General features: G+C 45.2%; 2 non-coding genes across 2 annotated transcripts; both read left to right on the forward strand.

Moving 5' to 3' along the window:
• Positions 1-2,656: 2,656 nt before the first annotated feature.
• Trnat-ugu (transfer RNA threonine (anticodon UGU)) lies at positions 2,657-2,728 on the forward strand. The gene has a single exon. It is a non-coding gene; the product is annotated as a tRNA-Thr (tRNA).
• Positions 2,729-5,634: 2,906 nt separating this feature from the next.
• Positions 5,635-5,706, forward strand: Trnat-cgu (transfer RNA threonine (anticodon CGU)). Its single transcript has one exon. It is a non-coding gene; the product is annotated as a tRNA-Thr (tRNA).
• Positions 5,707-16,737: the final 11,031 nt, after the last annotated feature.

Here is a 16,737-nt window from a genome sequence, read left to right on the forward strand (position 1 = left end):
AAGAATGTCTTCATGTTTGGTTTGATTGGCATCCTTTGGACTCGACCGAAACATCCTTGCCTGGTCAACTGGATGGAATATCTCGATAGACAGGCACAGAAAAGTGGGATCAAGTGGGCCGCCAGCGTTTTCTTGTTGTCAGAGAAGAGGTATTCAAGGGTAAGTCTGGCTTTCAAAGACAGCATGCACTCAACGACCTCCCTGAAAAAGCGTGTTAGCTGCATCGTTCCGTCTGTGAACGTGACGTGTAATTCCGGGACGTAATTATATGCAAGGACGCGTTTTATACCCTCGAGAATGGGATGCAGCTCTTCACGAAAAAACCAGTCTCTCATGACCAGTTGTTTTATAAAGAGGTGCTGTAGGCCGAGACCTCCATCACGGAGCTTTCGAAAAAGATAGTCGCGAGGCATCCTCTCAAATGTAGACCACCATATTGTCGTTGAAAAAATCATGTGACAGGCGTGCACTACTTTGCGTGGGCATTGCAAGACTTGCAAAAGGTAAACTACCTTAGCGGCTAGAAACACGTTGCATACCGCCGCTCACTGAAAAATTGAAAGATCTTTCTTCCTCCAAATGAAAGCGTGCTTCCTTATGTTGTCGAGCCTCTGAGAACACATTCTACTCGGGTTCCTGGTTTCTTGCAACGGAACACCAAGATAACGAGGGTTTTGTTCCTACCACGGAATTCCGCAAAAAGGTTCAGGTGTTGTCGCCCAGTGGCCGAACCAAACGCCTAACGACTTCTCTTTGTTTACAAGTGCTCCAGACGCTTGACCAAACAAATCAATTTGCTCGATGACATTCACAACGATAGGTTTGTCTTTGACAAGGAACACAACATCATCAGCATATGCAGCCACGTCAATCACAGTGCCGGCCAGTTCGAACCCGCGGATGTAATTCAGACGGATGACTCGCCGACACAGCCGCTCCAGGTACAAGTGAAAGCTGTGTGTGTTTGTTGTACTTGTCCCTGTGATTTCTCCACCATGTTCAACTTCACAGTGATGCATTCAGGTGCAGGGCCCTGGGTCCCCATTTGCTTGTGGAATTGGTTAATGTACCAAGAGCTAGCAGCTTAGCCAGGAGGTCCAAGGTGCATGGGCATCAGATGTGCACAGGGGAGGGTCAACCTAACGCATCCCTGAAATGCAACAGCAGTACAAGTGAGAGGCAAATGAAACAGCAACTAACTCACACAAAATATGTTCACGATAACAAGTATGAAACAATTTCTCCCTGATGCCACTTTGGACATCTTTGTTCATAAGTATAAACTAGTAAAAAATCCAGCGAATTGGTTAGGAAATGTGAAGGAAAGTGCCTCTGGAGGACAGTTACCAATATTTTGACTGTTGTCCTTCTGTGCACTGTCCTCATCATTACCACAGTATTTAAAGGTCATGGAAAGAGTCGAGAACAAATATGATGGGAGAATTAGAATTACAAGCCCTGTGCAGAATATGACAACATCTTAACAAAAGACACATAAGACAGCATCAACGTTTCGCCTCTCAGTGTGCCTAAGTCTTAATTACATGTAGGAAATAGAAACAGTTACGAGCATGAGACTTGTACTGTCCAAAGTTGTACCACATTAATGCACTCATGTCATTCACAGCAAGAAATAAGAAATGCTGCTTTGTGCCTTTAAATAGTGCTGTGATTTCGTCAGGGTAGACATTTTCATATGTCAAACATGCAAAGCGCCTTTGCAACATTCATGCCCTAAAAGAGAATGGCTAAGCACAGGACGGTGCTTCCCAGTGACCTATTTTCTACCCAGGGATGGTTTGACCATGTGCTCTGGATGCCACAACTGCAGGCAGTTGTTGCTTTCAGCCATGTGCCTCTTGTTGGTATTATGATTTGAGGATTGCTGTTGTCGCAAGATGGGCCTTTCAACAAGGGTTCTATAGTCTTGTCGACTTAAGAAGGAAACAAAATCTAGTTTGTCAGCTCTTAAAATGTTACTGCACAGCAGATAAGATGGTTGGATGCAGAGAGATTACACTGAATCGCTGCGCCATATATCTATTTCACTATTGACAATTGTATCTTATGTTTGTGCGAGAAAACTCCAAATTTTACTATTGCATCTCTTAATCTCCAACGGCATATGTCTCAACTCAGCCATGAGATACAAGCATTCTTTTGGATTTAGTCTAAAATGTAGATGAGCATCTGTATAGCTTATGGGCACACTGTGGAAAGTATGTCCTACATCAGATGCACACGGGATTTCGCGTGGCTATGACTGTAACTGTTTTTTGTACTCCTCACTATAGACAAAGTGTATTCAGATATGAGATCTGCCAGCACAGGACTGAACTTCAGAATCTGAACTCCCTGTTGTTTCGGAAAGGGGGAAGCTCAGATCCTGAGGGTCAGTCGGGCTGCACCAAGGGAGATTGATTTGCTTTTGCCATGCTATACATGATGCCACAGCGATGTGACATGTATGACAAAAGCAAATTAATCTCCCTTGGTGCAGTCCGACTGACCCTCAGGATCTGAGCTTCCCCTTTCCAAAATAACACAACATCAGCAGAACATCCGCAGTACAGGTAGACCCTTTCCCTCAGTTTTTGTCTGATAAAATCGATCTTTCCTTGTATGTCAAACGAGAGTTGGAAATCAACTGCACCGGGCCGCTATAGATCAGTTGCAGAGCACTGGTCTTGTAAACCAGGGGTCGTGAGTTCAATTCTCACTGGCGGCAACGATAGGTGATTTCCAACTCTCGTTTGACATATAAGGAAAGATCTGTTTTATAGGACAAAGACGAAAGGAAAGAGTCTACCTGTCGTTGTGAATCAACCAAACAATATTTTTATGTAGATAGAGGTGCAACAATTATAGCATAAAAGTCAACTTTACATTTGTAGCACCTGGGTGCTATAGCTCAGTCGCAGAGCCCTGGTCTTGTAGACCAGGGGTCGTGAGTTCAATCCTCACTGGTGGCAACGACAGGTGATTTCCGTCTCTCGTTTGATATACAAGGAAAGATTGATTTTATGAGACAAAGACGGAGGGAAAGAGTCTACCTGTCGTTTTGAATAAACCAAACAATATTTCTATGTAGAGGGAGGTGCAACAATTACAGCATAAAAGGCAACGTTAAATTTCTAGCACCGGGCCGCTATAGCGCAGTGGCAGAGCACTGGTCTTGTAAACCAGAGGTCGTGAGTTCAATCCGTACTGGTGGCAACGACAGTTGATTTCCAACTCTAGTTTGACATACAAGGAAAGATCGATTTTATGAGACAAAGATGAGACAAATGTTAATTTGAAAGGTGTAGTTGTTTATTGTACTGGAGACCGAGGTGCAGGTAGAAATAAGATTACAAATTTGGCAGCGTGTGCCATTGCAGGGACCTGATCCAGGTGTTGTAGTACGGCGCAAACGCGAAGAAGTATAGGGATATTCCGGATATTCCTTGACCTGCGGAATGTGACAATGGGGGCAGAAGGAAATAGTTCTTTCAATTTTTCGCTATAATTCGCTTTTTCGCTTTTTCAATAGCGCTATCCAATTCACCTGCAACCATTCGAATGTTTCAATCAATTTTCTTGATGTCACTGTCTCCATTCGGTCTGTAAAACTTGTCACCGACGTTTATAAGAAACCAATCGACAGACGTCAGTATCTCATTTTAATAGTTATCACCCCAACGTCCAGAAAAGAAATACTCCTTTTGTGCAATTCACACGACTCAAGCGCATATGTTCCAATACCGACCATTTCCACAGACGCGCTCACGAAATGTCTGCTGATTTCAGGAAGCGTAACTATCCCAGCAATCTAATTGAAAATGCTTTCACCAAATCATGCTCGCTGGACAGAGAGGCACTTCTTTCCAGCCAACCTAACGAGGAACACAGAGACATTACTTTCGTGACCACCTACAACAAAGCCCTTCGTAACACGAAAACTATTTTTCAGCGCCATCTTAACATTCTGAACAGTGACGAAAAATTGAAAGAACTGTTTCCTTCTGCCCCCATTGTCACATTCCGCAGGTCAAGGAATATCCGGAATATCCTTACTTCTTCGCGTTTGCGCCGTACTACAACACCTGGATCAGGTCCCTGCAATGGCACACGCTGCCAAATTTGTAATCTTATTTCTACCTGCACCTCGGTGTCCAGTACCATAAACAACTACACCTTTCAAGTTAAACAATAATTGCACTGTAACTCCTTTAACATTTGTTATCTAATAACGTGTATGAAATGCAATGTTCAGTACATTGGGGAAACCTCCAATACCATGCGTTAGAGATTTTACGATCATAAATCCGACATTGTCAATAATCGCCCCACTCCCGTTGCTATACATTTTAATCTTCCCGGGCACAACAGGGATACACACCTGTCTATTGCAATTCTGGAATCTGGCTACACCACCGATTGCAAACGCAAACATCGTGAGTCCTTCTTCATTTCTAAGTTTTCTTCTTTAAAACCACGGGGACTAAACGTTCATGGCGGTCCTCTGCAGCTGTTCAACCCATCATCCAGCTAAGCTACTTCATTCACCTTCTGTTCTTAGCCTACTTAGCTCCATTTTCCCTTCAGCCCATAAGGTCACTCGGACTAGAGCCCTGCGCGGATGAGATTTTTTGTATCCGCATCCGACCCGCATCCGCGCACACATTATCCGCGTCCGATCCGCATCCGCAGCATACACAACGGTTTACATCCGCATCCGATCCGCTGAGCAAAACGCGCCATCCGCATCCGATCCGCAAAATCCGCAAGTTTCGTTGGGCGCGTAACGACCGCAGGAATCATATGTTGGTATAATTTCGGATGCCTCCATGCTGTCACGGAAGGACTCACGACGACAAGCAAAGATGAACCTATCAACAAACGCGATATGGAGAGGCTTCTACAACGCGTGGAACGCTACCGCGCCGGTGCTCGCGTGGTTCGAGATGCCAGAATGCCTCCTCTCCCGTCTTTGCCGTGCATGGTCAAAGGTGAACCCGAGCATGCGCTCGCTGTCGGCGCGCAATAGAAAGAAATTGCTGGTCGAAAAATTACAGCACGCGGTATATCCGCATCCGATCCGCTACCGATCCGCTGCTTTCACATCCGCGTCCGATCCGCATCCGACCTCGAGCCATCGCATCCGATCCGCACACCGCAGGAAGTGCTAAATTTTCATCCGAATCCGCAAGTATTTTGCGGATACCGCTTCCATCCGCGGATGGTGCAGGGCTCTAACTCGGACCTTCCCACGCAGTTCAACAAAAGCTGTGTTCTCCACGTACGCGGCTAGACATCCACCTGTGCCCCCGTTTTTTCACCACCAAATATCTTGAACCCCAATTCTCCGAATGTCTCATTTACCCGTACACTTTCTCTCCCCTGATTCTTATGTGACGGTTGCTCACGTGATGCATTGTATTATTGTCTGGTTGTTTTCTGTTTACTTGGTTCTGGAAACCTGTTTTATTGTATCTGTTCTCTTGGATTATATATACTTGTGTCGCACTTAGTTGTGTAACCTGAAGAAGTGCAGTCTCTTGGACGAAAGTTCTTGTTCAAATAAATCTTAGTTGCTCCTAGCCGTTTTTCATGTTACGTGTATAAACGTCAACGTTACAGTTGTAGCACCTGGCTGCTATAGCTCAGCCGCAGAGCACTGGTCTCGTAAACCAGGGGTCGTGAGTTCAATCCTCACTGGTGGCAACAGCAGGTGATTTCCGACTCTCGTCTGACGTACAAGGAACGATCGATTTCATGAGGCAAAGACTGTGGGAAAGAGTGTACACGTCGTTTCGAATCAGCCAAACAATAATTCTATGTAGAGTGAGGTGCAACAATTACAGTATGAAAGTCAACGTTACATTTTTAGCACCGGGCCGCTATAGCTCAGTGGCAGAGCACTTGTCTTGCATTCTGCTTCCGGTGCTCGATGAGTACGGACGCGGGAATCATGAGCTCACGAGGGGAGGTTTCTACGGCTAGGACTATCCTGGTTCAGGATACGAAGAGCGAAGTTCACGACTACCAGGTGATGCTGCCAGTTTTTCCGACAGCCGAATTTTCTGAAAATACGGTGATATTTCACGGGGACGTGACCGGAAGGCCATATCGCAGAGAAGACTTCAAGTCAGTTAAAGAACAGTGTGAGTGGCGGTGACATCTTATCATTTGGTGCCTACCAGATGAATCACGTCTAGATACTGACAACACGAGACGCGGCAGCAAAAGAAAAGCTGGTCAAGCTCAAGGAATGCACCGTAAAGGGTAAGCGCTGCCTGATATTCGACGCTTTGCAAAGGGTCATCACCGTGCGGATTCACTGGTTGCCTTACCACATCCCCAATGAGGCTGTGAAGAGCGCGTTCAGTCTCTACGGTGAACCCGCTAAAGTAAAACGAGACACCTTCAGTGACGATTTTTTCAAAGAAGTCGAAACGACGACACGGAATTTAAAGTTAACACTGAAGGAAGGAGTGACGCCAGACAGTATTCCACGTATGCTCAAGATTTATTCGCACAAAGTCCTTGTGTCCATACCAGGGAGACCGCCTCTATGCCTTAGGTGCAGCCGTGTCGGCCACGTGCGTCAACAATGCAAAGTACCTAAATGTAAGGAATGTCGCAGATTCGGGCATGAAAGCGATAACTGCTTCAAGACATACGCAGATAGAACCAGAAATGCAGCAATGCAGGCGAACGAAGATTACATCATGGACGACCTTGAGACAAGGGAAACGTTAGAAGACAACAATGCGGAGGCGAATAATCTTACAGGAAAGGAAACGAAGACTCATGATAGCAGTACTGAGAATGGGGGTGATATAGAAGCGGTAGGAAAGGCTGTTAAGCAAGTGTTTGTACAGTTAACTGGTGAAACAATCGAACAGACGAACATAGAAGTAAATCCCCCCAAGAAATCCAAAGGTGACGAAGCAGAAATGATTAGCGCGTCTGACGCGAACGTGCCGCAAGAGGCAATCGAAGAAACCAGGAGCAGCTTCTCACCAGCCACTACTTCGAGGGAACGAGAGACGGTCACTTCAAAGCGCTGGAAGGCGTTCAAACCACCTATAGCGTACGACCCACGTGACCGGGGGCCATCTCAATGATTCGCAATCTGAATGAAGCTTCGTGTCGCCACGTTTAATGTCAACAGCCTGCTGTCGGATAAACGGAAACTTGGCCTTCTTCATATTCTCTGCAGTAGAGGTATCGATATTTGTTTTGTACAAGAAACAAAGGTTACCACAACGAAAGAAGAGGAGGAACTGAGGAGGATATGTAGACGAAATTTCCAAGTTTTCCACTCCAACGCACAAAAGGGCAGTGGTGGCACGGCAGTCTTCGTTAGGAGAAGAAGCGGAGTGAGAATTGTGCCTGACATTGCCCACGATCTTGGAGGAAAGATTAGTGCAGTGGATCGTCTTATCGGCAATGAGCTGTTAAGAGTCGTAGCGCTCTATGCCCCGAACATCGTTACAGATCGCAAGGAGCTTTTCCGGTACTTAGGGATTTTCTGGAGACGCCGGCTAGCATCATTCTGGAAGGTGACTTTAACTGTGTTCTGACAGCAGGTGATCGGACGGGAAGAACTCGGTTTTCTGACACCAGTACAAAAGAGCTTCGTTCCTTAGTAGAAGATAACGATCTGAGGGATGTGGCAGGACGAATTGAAGACAATGCCATTCGATTTACCCACTGGCAAGGGTCAGAACTTTCAAGGCTCGATAGTTGGCGATAGTTGGCTATCCTACAGTTGGCGATACAAGGCTCGATAGAATTTACGTATCAGAGGGGCTCTGCACGGAGGATGACACTGTGAACCCAGTAAGCCTTTCGGATCACGGCTTTGTGCAAGTGTGTGTGTTAGTGGGGAAAGATGGGAGAGCGAGGAGGGAGGAAGCTACCGTGGAAACTGAATGACAGTATACTGCAGGACGAATTGTTTGATGAAAAAGTTCAAGAATTGCTGGGAAAGATGTTAGCAGAAGGGAAAACGAACGCGTGCGACTGGGAAGAGTTTAAGGCTAATATCCGACTTATGGCGGTGGAGTACTGTGAAAGTAAGAACGCGCAAAGGAAAGCCCAAGAATTCGCAGCGGTGGCAACGCTACGGCAGTTAATCACCTTGGAAGAAAGCTGTCCCGAGGGGTATAAAGAAGACATTAGAGAATGCAAGAAGACATTGCACAAGATACAAAGACTGAGGCTACAAGGAGCTATGGTGCGAAGCCGGGTCACGCTTGTCGAAAAGGATCAGGAACCGTCAAAGGTGTACTTAGCATTGGAAAAGAAACGACAGAAGCAGAAGAACATCAGTAGCGTTAAACGCGAGGTGAAGACCTTAACAGATCCAATCGAAATTGAGCAGCATTTTGTGGCGGAATATAGAGAGCTCTTCAAGCAGCAACACACGGCTGGGAGAAACATTGACGTATTCCTACGGGGAATGCCACGACTGCAGGAAGAGGCGAAGGAGCACTTGACAGGCCAATATCTACGGCTGAAGTCGAGACGGCCATCAAGAAATTAGCAGGAAATAAGGCTCCTGGTCCTGATGGTATCGGAACGGCGTTCTATAAAAAAATATAACCAGTTGTTATCGGAGATCCTTGTAGGTGTCTATGCGGACATACACAGTCCACATCTGCTTTCCCCCACCATGAGACGAGCCATAACAGTCCTCATTCCCAAGACGAATACCACAACGGCTCCGGAAGTAAGTCAGCTTCGACCGATAAGTCCACTCTCGACGGACTATAAGATCCTTGCGAAGATCCTGGCAGCACGACTAGACCGAGCGTTGAGGGATATAATGGGCGCACACCAAGTGTACGGATTGAAGGGACGCAGAATCACGACGCAGCTACATCACATGAGAGTGATACGCGAAAAAGCGGCCACAAGCGGTATTGCACTGGCAGTCCTGCAGCTAGATCTCAGTCGTGCTTTCGATAGAGTGTGTCACAAATTCCTGCTCCGGCTCTTACAGTGGTGTGAGAAAGGAAATTATATGATAAAATGGATCGAAACGTGTTACCGCGACCTGACGACGAGCCTGATTATAAACGGAAGGACTACGAAACCCATACCAGTGAAACGGTCAGTGCGACAGCGTGCCCCCTATCACCTATACTATTTGTACTTTACCTAGAACCACTCTGCCGGAAAATTATTGCTAACACTGATATACCGGGACTACGATTTGACATCGCCGAACTCAAACTTTTCGCCTACGCAGATGACGTCGCTTTGGTCTCCTCTTCCAAGGAAGGCATGAATGAAGCTGCGGAGGACGTGAGTCGATATTGTGAAGTGTCAGGTGCCCTAGTAAACTGGAAGAAAACCGAAGGGGCTTGGTGGGCACTGGCCGGAAACTCCAGCACAGTTCGTCGGAGCAACTTGGACTAGGCAACTTGGGAAATATCTCGGAGTGAACTTTTCGCAAGAATGTTATGCAAGAGATGAATGGGATATAAGACTTAAGCAATTAAAAGGATGGCTAGCAGCGTACCGGCCTCAGTGGCTCAGTCGGTAGCGTGTTCGCCTTCTGATCCCGAGATCGCGGGTTCGAACCCGACCGAGAACGCCAGCAACTCTGTGGCAGGGTACAAGTTGCTTAGACACGCCGTCTTCCGCGAGGGACGCTAAATACGGGGTGCCGTGTGATGAGCTTTCATCGCACGTTAAAGAACCCTCAGGTGGGCAAAAGTAATCCACAGACCGACCGCTGTGGCGTCGCTCATGATCTCAGTTGTCTTGCGACGTAAACACCCAATTATTATTGCTAGCAGCGTGGCCTGGAAGATACTTGTCTATCTTAAACAGAAGCTTTATTTGCAACACTTCTCTGTACCCAGCAATACTGTATTACGCACAGGCTAGAGTATGCGATGAAAGCACAGCACACCGGATTCACAGGATATTCGCAACCTTCATCTGGAGATCCCCGATGGAAAAAATGAGACGCACCAACCTGTTTCATTCGAAGCTACGTGGTGGCCTCCAGACGGTCAACATAGCAGTGAAACTTGTAGTTCAGCGCTTCCTGTTTTCCGGGGCGAGATGAACGGGATCCTACGAGAAGCGATTCAGACGATGGGTTCGGCATACCTAGCACCGTGGATGGCTACTTCAAGAGGTGGATTCAAGAAGCACCCCGCCCTGAAGTTTTACAAGGACTTGGCCGAGGCTGTGCCGTTCGTGTGTGATAGGTTCGCTTGGGAGTACTTGATAAACGTTAAAAGAAAAAAAACCTATACTGAGACGTCATCGACCTACTGTTTCCGTCCCCGATATACAGAAGAGTGTTCCCCAGCAGGGAAAAATCGGATGTTTTCAAAAAGTCACTCCGTATGCTAGCGGCTCCATGGATCAAAGACTGTTTTGTGCAATTCCACACAGAGACATTGCCATTTAAGACATGGATGCACATGAAGGGTTTTGAGATACCCTGGTCCCTCAAATGCGACAGCTGCTTTTGTGAAGAAGAAACCCTGAGACACGTATTTGTAGACTGCCGGGACGCCATACAGTTCTGGGCAGAAGCGCGCATTATAGCAGGCATAGGAACCACAATGGAGTGAGAGGAAATGAAGTTCCTCGACTTTGGTGACATCCTTCACACAGATATCTGGGAAGTGATACTGGTGGTTGGAATTTACTCCCTATGGCCACACAGGCAAGACTCTGTCAGTTGTAAGAAAAACGTACGAACTCCGTTGTCCTGTTTCTTTAGTGCCATGCAATGGACATTGGAGTTGGTTGCAGCGTCAGATCGCTACGAAATGGACGGTCTCGATGAGCTAAAAACTCGACTCAAAAGAAGAATAGAAATGTACAAGGAATGGGCCTGTTTGAAGAGGTCAGGAAATAACATTAACGTGAATTCGTGCAAAGAGAAAACGAATGACTAACAAGTGCTTGGTGCGGGAATGTATCTGCATGCTGCTGAACCAAGTGCTTTGTGATTCCACTTAGGATTGTTGTTCAGGTAGCGAGGGCCCTCAAGTAGCGTGTAGTTTTCATGCCACATGTGTGTGGCGGGAATTGCAATGAGCCTGTTTGTTGACACATAGTTGGTGCGTGAATGTCCTGTTAGCCATGTGGAAGTACGCATGGCAAACAAAAAAAAGAGAGACTGTGTGTGACGCGAACGTTTTCGAACGTCGAATGTTTTAAAATAAACAAAAAAAAAACAGAACACTGGTCTTGTAAACCAGGAGTCGTGAGATCAATCCTCACTAGCGGCAACGACAGGTGATTTCTAACTCTCATTTGACACACCAGGAACGATCGATTTTATGAGACGGAGGGAAAGAGTGTACCTGTCGTTTTGAATCCACCAAACTATATTTTATATAGAGAAAGGTGCAACAATTACAGCATAAAAGGCAACGTTAACTTTCTAGCACCGGGACGCCATAGCTCAGTCGCAGAGGACTGGTCTTGTAAACCGGGGATCGCGAGTTCAATCCTCACTGGCGGCAGCCACAGTTGATTTCCAACTCTCGTTTGACATACAAGGAAAGATCGATATTATGAGACAAAGACGGAGGGAAAGAGTATACCCGTCGTTTCGAATCATCCAAACAATAATTTTTATGTAGAGAGAGTTGCAACAATTACAGCATAAAAGGCAACGTTAAATTTCTAGCACCGGGCCGCTATAGCTCAGTCCCAGAGAACTGGTCTTGTAAACCTGGGTTCGCGAGTTCAATCCTCACTGGCGGCAGCCACAGTTGATTTCCAACTCTCGTTTGACATACAAGGAAAGATCGATTTTATGAGACAAAGACGGAGGGAAAGAGTCTACCTGTCGTTTCGAATCAACCAAACAATATTTTTATGTAGAGAGAGTTGCAACAATTACAGCATAAAAGGCAACGTTAAATTTCTAGCACCGGGACGCCATAGCTCAGTCGCAGAGAACTGGTCTTGTAAACCTGGGTTCGCGAGTTCAATCCTCACTGGCGGCAGCGACAGTTGATTTCCAACTCTCGTTTGCAGAGGCGTATCTAGGGTGGGGCAGGTGGGGACACTTGCTCTGGGCGCCGTTTCATAGGTGGCGCCGATAGCGCTATCTTAGGTGGTAAAAAACACAGGGTATAAAAAAAAGAGTACAGACGCTACTTTCTTCGGAGGCTCGGAATGAAATCTACGTCATCTTTATTTTCCATCTTTTTTTTTATTTTTGGAGATTGCATCTCCGCCACGTGTTCTGGCCACGGCTACTTCTGGCAGCAGAAAGCAGCAGAAACGAAAAAGCTACACACCGCGCCTCGGATCTCGGACACCGTAGAAAGCCTAGAGTGCGAGGAGGTCCACGTGTCGTGAGGGCGACAGCCTGTACGACGCAGACAATCAACAACAATGTGTTCAACACAGACAGTCTGAAGCAAAAGTGTAGTTGCTTCTGTATTCTTTACGACTGTGATGTTGATGGGGAGCAATTCTATGACGAAATTTTAGACTGCAGAATGTTTCTGTCAAGTCATTCCAGCCTGAAGATAACTACCCGTATTCACCAACTTACTTAAACCATTGGTTTAGTGACGTCGGGTTTAAATCGATCACGTGAGACCTTCGTTCGCCAATCCTGGATCACAATCCCATGCTCTACAACCTGCTTCTGTGAAGCCAATCGCACCGCACATAGCGAGCTTCCTCCACGGCGCATGCGCATTTCGCCAGAGTCTGCCAGAAGCGATGGAGGCCGGTAGGCCTAATCCTCGGTTCACGAATAATTTTTCATCAAATCTTGGGTAAGTTTTGATTGACATAGTTACTAGAAGCGCCCAGGAGGTGGATTTTATCGCAATGGGACGAATATTCGATTAAAATATTCCATTTCGACCATCCACCCAAGCTACTTAAACCGGTGGTTTAAGACCCATGTATTTGAATGGGACGTATTTTAAACTAGGGGAGAGGCTAGTTTAACGTCGGCCTAAGTACGTTGCAACTGTGAACGTGTGCTTAAAAAACTATTGTAGAGTGGTTGTGGTAGGTGGTGTTTCACTAACTCGAAATCTAACTGGTAAAAATTAAGCAGAATCGTTTTAAATGCACGGTTAATAAACGAAACCGGCGTAACGCTTGACCGGGGGTACGAAATGCGGCTGTTGTTTTTAGAAGGCGCTATCGCGAAGTTTTGCACGACAAAGGTAAAAAGCACCGTCAAAGTGTGGTCAAAGTGAGTGACATCGACATGTGCCACTGGACAAAATCCAGATACCAATCCAATGGACCGATAGAGCGTGCGGATGGGCGAACGTCAATGCGCATCATCAAAAACAAAGCATAGTGCTGATGCTTATTATGATGTCATCTCCTGTGATTGTACAGTAAGAGCAATAACGTGCTAGATGGTTGTAGTGAGCCCCGATGGAGAAATTGAGGGGCGTTATCCACTCGCATGTTTCTTAACCGTCCCAGTATCTATCAGCTCTTTGCAGCGTGTCTTATCTCCAGAGACCTTTAATCGTCCAATAAGACTGATCATAAAGTGCAATAAAGTGCACACAACAGCCGCAAGACGCGGCTGTTGTGTGGATACTACCTAGGCATGGAAATATGCATGTTGTTGCACTACACTGAACACGGAATTTTAGCAGATTTTGCTTTCCCAGGTTATGAAAGTACCGGAGCAAAACCGAACGAGGTCCCCATTTTCCCTGGATTCACATGTAATAATAATAATGTAATGTAATAATTCACATAGATGAAACTGAAATGTGTGTTTTACTTATTTCAGCATGCCACAGCAGAGGAGACCAATGAAAAACAGTTCTTCAGGTATTGTGTTACTACTGCTACATTGGAAAACATTAAAAAAAAACAGCTGCTTACTTCTATTTTGATTTATTGTATGGTAACAGTAGATCTGCTTTTGTAGGGCTGTTTCTGCAAAAGACACTACAGAGCAGTGTGCTAAAGGAGGCTGGAGACCTTTTGGATGCATCATTACTTTTTTAGGTTAACTATTGCAGGTACATAACCATAACTAATCAATGACAGTTTTTGTGCATTGTATAAGCAAAGATATTCTGGAGATCATTGCTTAAAAAATCTCTGTTGTGGACTCATTTGTCACAACAACTTTGTATTCGTGAGATTTTTGTTTATATTCAGACAAGAAAGGCTATTACGTAGTTCCACAAGGATGACTTTTTTCATAGAGGCATGCACTCTCGATACCCTGCTCAATTAGATGGTGAGGTCACGTGAAAACATAAGTAAGCAACGGTGCACAAGGAAAAAACTCCTTGCTACATTCCACATGCTGACTCCACTAATATGTCTGAGGTGTACTGCAAAAGAGCTGAATTGCATAGGAATCAAGGGCAATGTGTACAGATACTTTAGGCTCTTTTGCTCATTATTGCATTGCACTGGAAGTTGAAAATTAGATCAACTGCAATTACTGCATATGACACCCTCCAGATAGATTTAACAAAACATACGGTACAGACTTATCAATAGATGGTATTGACAATTATAATAGTAGCCAGCTGGTACACGCAACATCAAAATGGAAATGTGGTTCTGTCATAACTGTAGCATGAGTGCATGGAAATATTGTACATGGCCACGTGACTGTTGTCAACTATTTAAAAGAAAGTTAGCTTCTGTTAGCATGGGTACAGATTTGTCCTGCCAGTGCAGCTGTTTGTATGTACACTGAGCACACGAGAACGTGAAAGAGCACGGTCCCATGTTAACAGTAGCTATCGTTCTTTTATGTTATAAACAGCTGCCGTAATACTGCATAGTTAATTTCTGTGTGCACGTGTTCAGTGTGGATATTGATGACAGTAGTAAAGCAGGGTAAACATGCACCCATGTTACACTATCTCTCCTTTCATAATGAAAAAATGGCTAGGAAGCAAGCGAGCTGGTGAAGCTGATGCATAATGTCAAAACCCCGAGACTAGGGAACACGAAGGGACAGACACAACACGAAGTCTGTTGTGTCTGTCCCTTCGTGTTCCCTAGTCTCGGGGTTTTTTACATTATGCATCTCCTTTTATGTTGTTGATAGCTGTCATATGGCCACAGAGTTTATCCATGTACTCAGGTGTTGAGTGTGAATATAGTACTAAACAGAAAAACAGAGTCCCTTTTGTGTCTCCTGAAGCTCAAGGCTTTTCTTTCAAGCTAAAATGTATGCATGCTGTTCTGCATCATTTCTGTGAGAAGGACTGTTAAAAATTGCTTGACGACACTGCAGCTTTACACTAGTGTGATCAGTGCACCCTTGTTGTGTAGTCTCATGTAGAGGTAAATCTTAAGAATGGGAAAACACATTCCTATGGAATCATGCTACATGATTTATAATATATTCCTGCATGCACATTGCAATCATGCTTCTATTTATCGCGAATGCCACAATGCCTCTAATTTGGTGTTATGCCTGTCTTCAACGTGTTCTGAATAGCTGAGTTCAAAAATAGGGAACCAAACCAATATCCGCGTCTAATATGCATATGTGTAGTACCTCACTGTACATTCAGTTATGTTACAACTTGTTCCTTTTACACCAGGTCAGGTGCATGCTAAGTGCCCACGGTTTTTCCCGTATGACATGTCCTGTACAATATTTACACAGAATGGGTACTCCCATATCACACCGGCTCTCCTCTGCCATGACTCGCACTCCACCCCTAAAGCAGTGAGTGGAGGGTATACACAATATGGGAATACTAGGGTAACAAAATTCGGATGTAACTAAGAGTGTGTCATCAGCGTCATGACAAATGGTTTTAACATCTATGGATCTGTCACTCGAAACAGTGCCTGAGTGCTGTTGCAATACACGACACCATGACATACATTTATCGCTGGAAAGCTTCCTTCCCCCTCATCGTCACCAGGAGAATATGTGGCATCTCATGCAAACTACTTTCACTGAACGACTGGCACCAAATGCCTGTGACATTAGATTGTATATGTGTCACACCTGGTTATTTATTTTGTTTCAAGTAAGCAGTTCTTCGAAGCCACATGTGAACAAAAATTTACTGCTATACAAATATGTGGCTGGCATTAGCTTAGGCTTATCGCATACCATGCCATCCCCAACACAACTGAGCTTCATGTAACACACGAAAAACATGTCTGTGTAACAGCTTGCTTCACCATAGGTTCATAAATCTTGTGGTTATGTGTGTGGAATTTTTCATTTCTTTTTAACGGGAAATTCACACTACTTCTGTTTCTTTTCAGAACCCCCCTCTCATCCTAAGTTTTCGTTTTCTTAGGGGTGCATAAAGTTCAGTAAAGTGGAACGAAATAATTACATGCTTATCTTGTGCGCCAACATAATGCATTTGGCCGGAACATGTGAAACTGTTGCTTTGGGTGCTGGTAAATCTTCTGAACCATTTCCCCATACATCATGTATTAATTTCCTGAAGTTGCCTGAAGACTGCATGGTCATCACCAGGGTGTCGGAGCGAACCGAAAACCGGAACCGAAAAAAAAAAAACCGCTATTTTGGTGCGAACCGGAACGGAATCGAAACCGTATACGTTTTTTTTTTTTCGCTCAGGAGGGAAACCGAAAAATATATTTAACGGTTTTCGGTTCAAGAAAAAACTTCGCCGGTTTGAACTACGGATAGGCGAATGAAACAGACGTCGTGTGCTCTGAAGTCATGTCATGGATACTATACAAGGGTTACGGTTACGGTGGAATGTATGTCGGTATATTATGACCCTTAGGCTCCCTTTG

Source organism: Ornithodoros turicata, chromosome 1 (genome assembly GCF_037126465.1).
Source record: "Ornithodoros turicata isolate Travis chromosome 1, ASM3712646v1, whole genome shotgun sequence".
NCBI lineage: Eukaryota > Metazoa > Arthropoda > Arachnida > Ixodida > Argasidae > Ornithodoros > Ornithodoros turicata.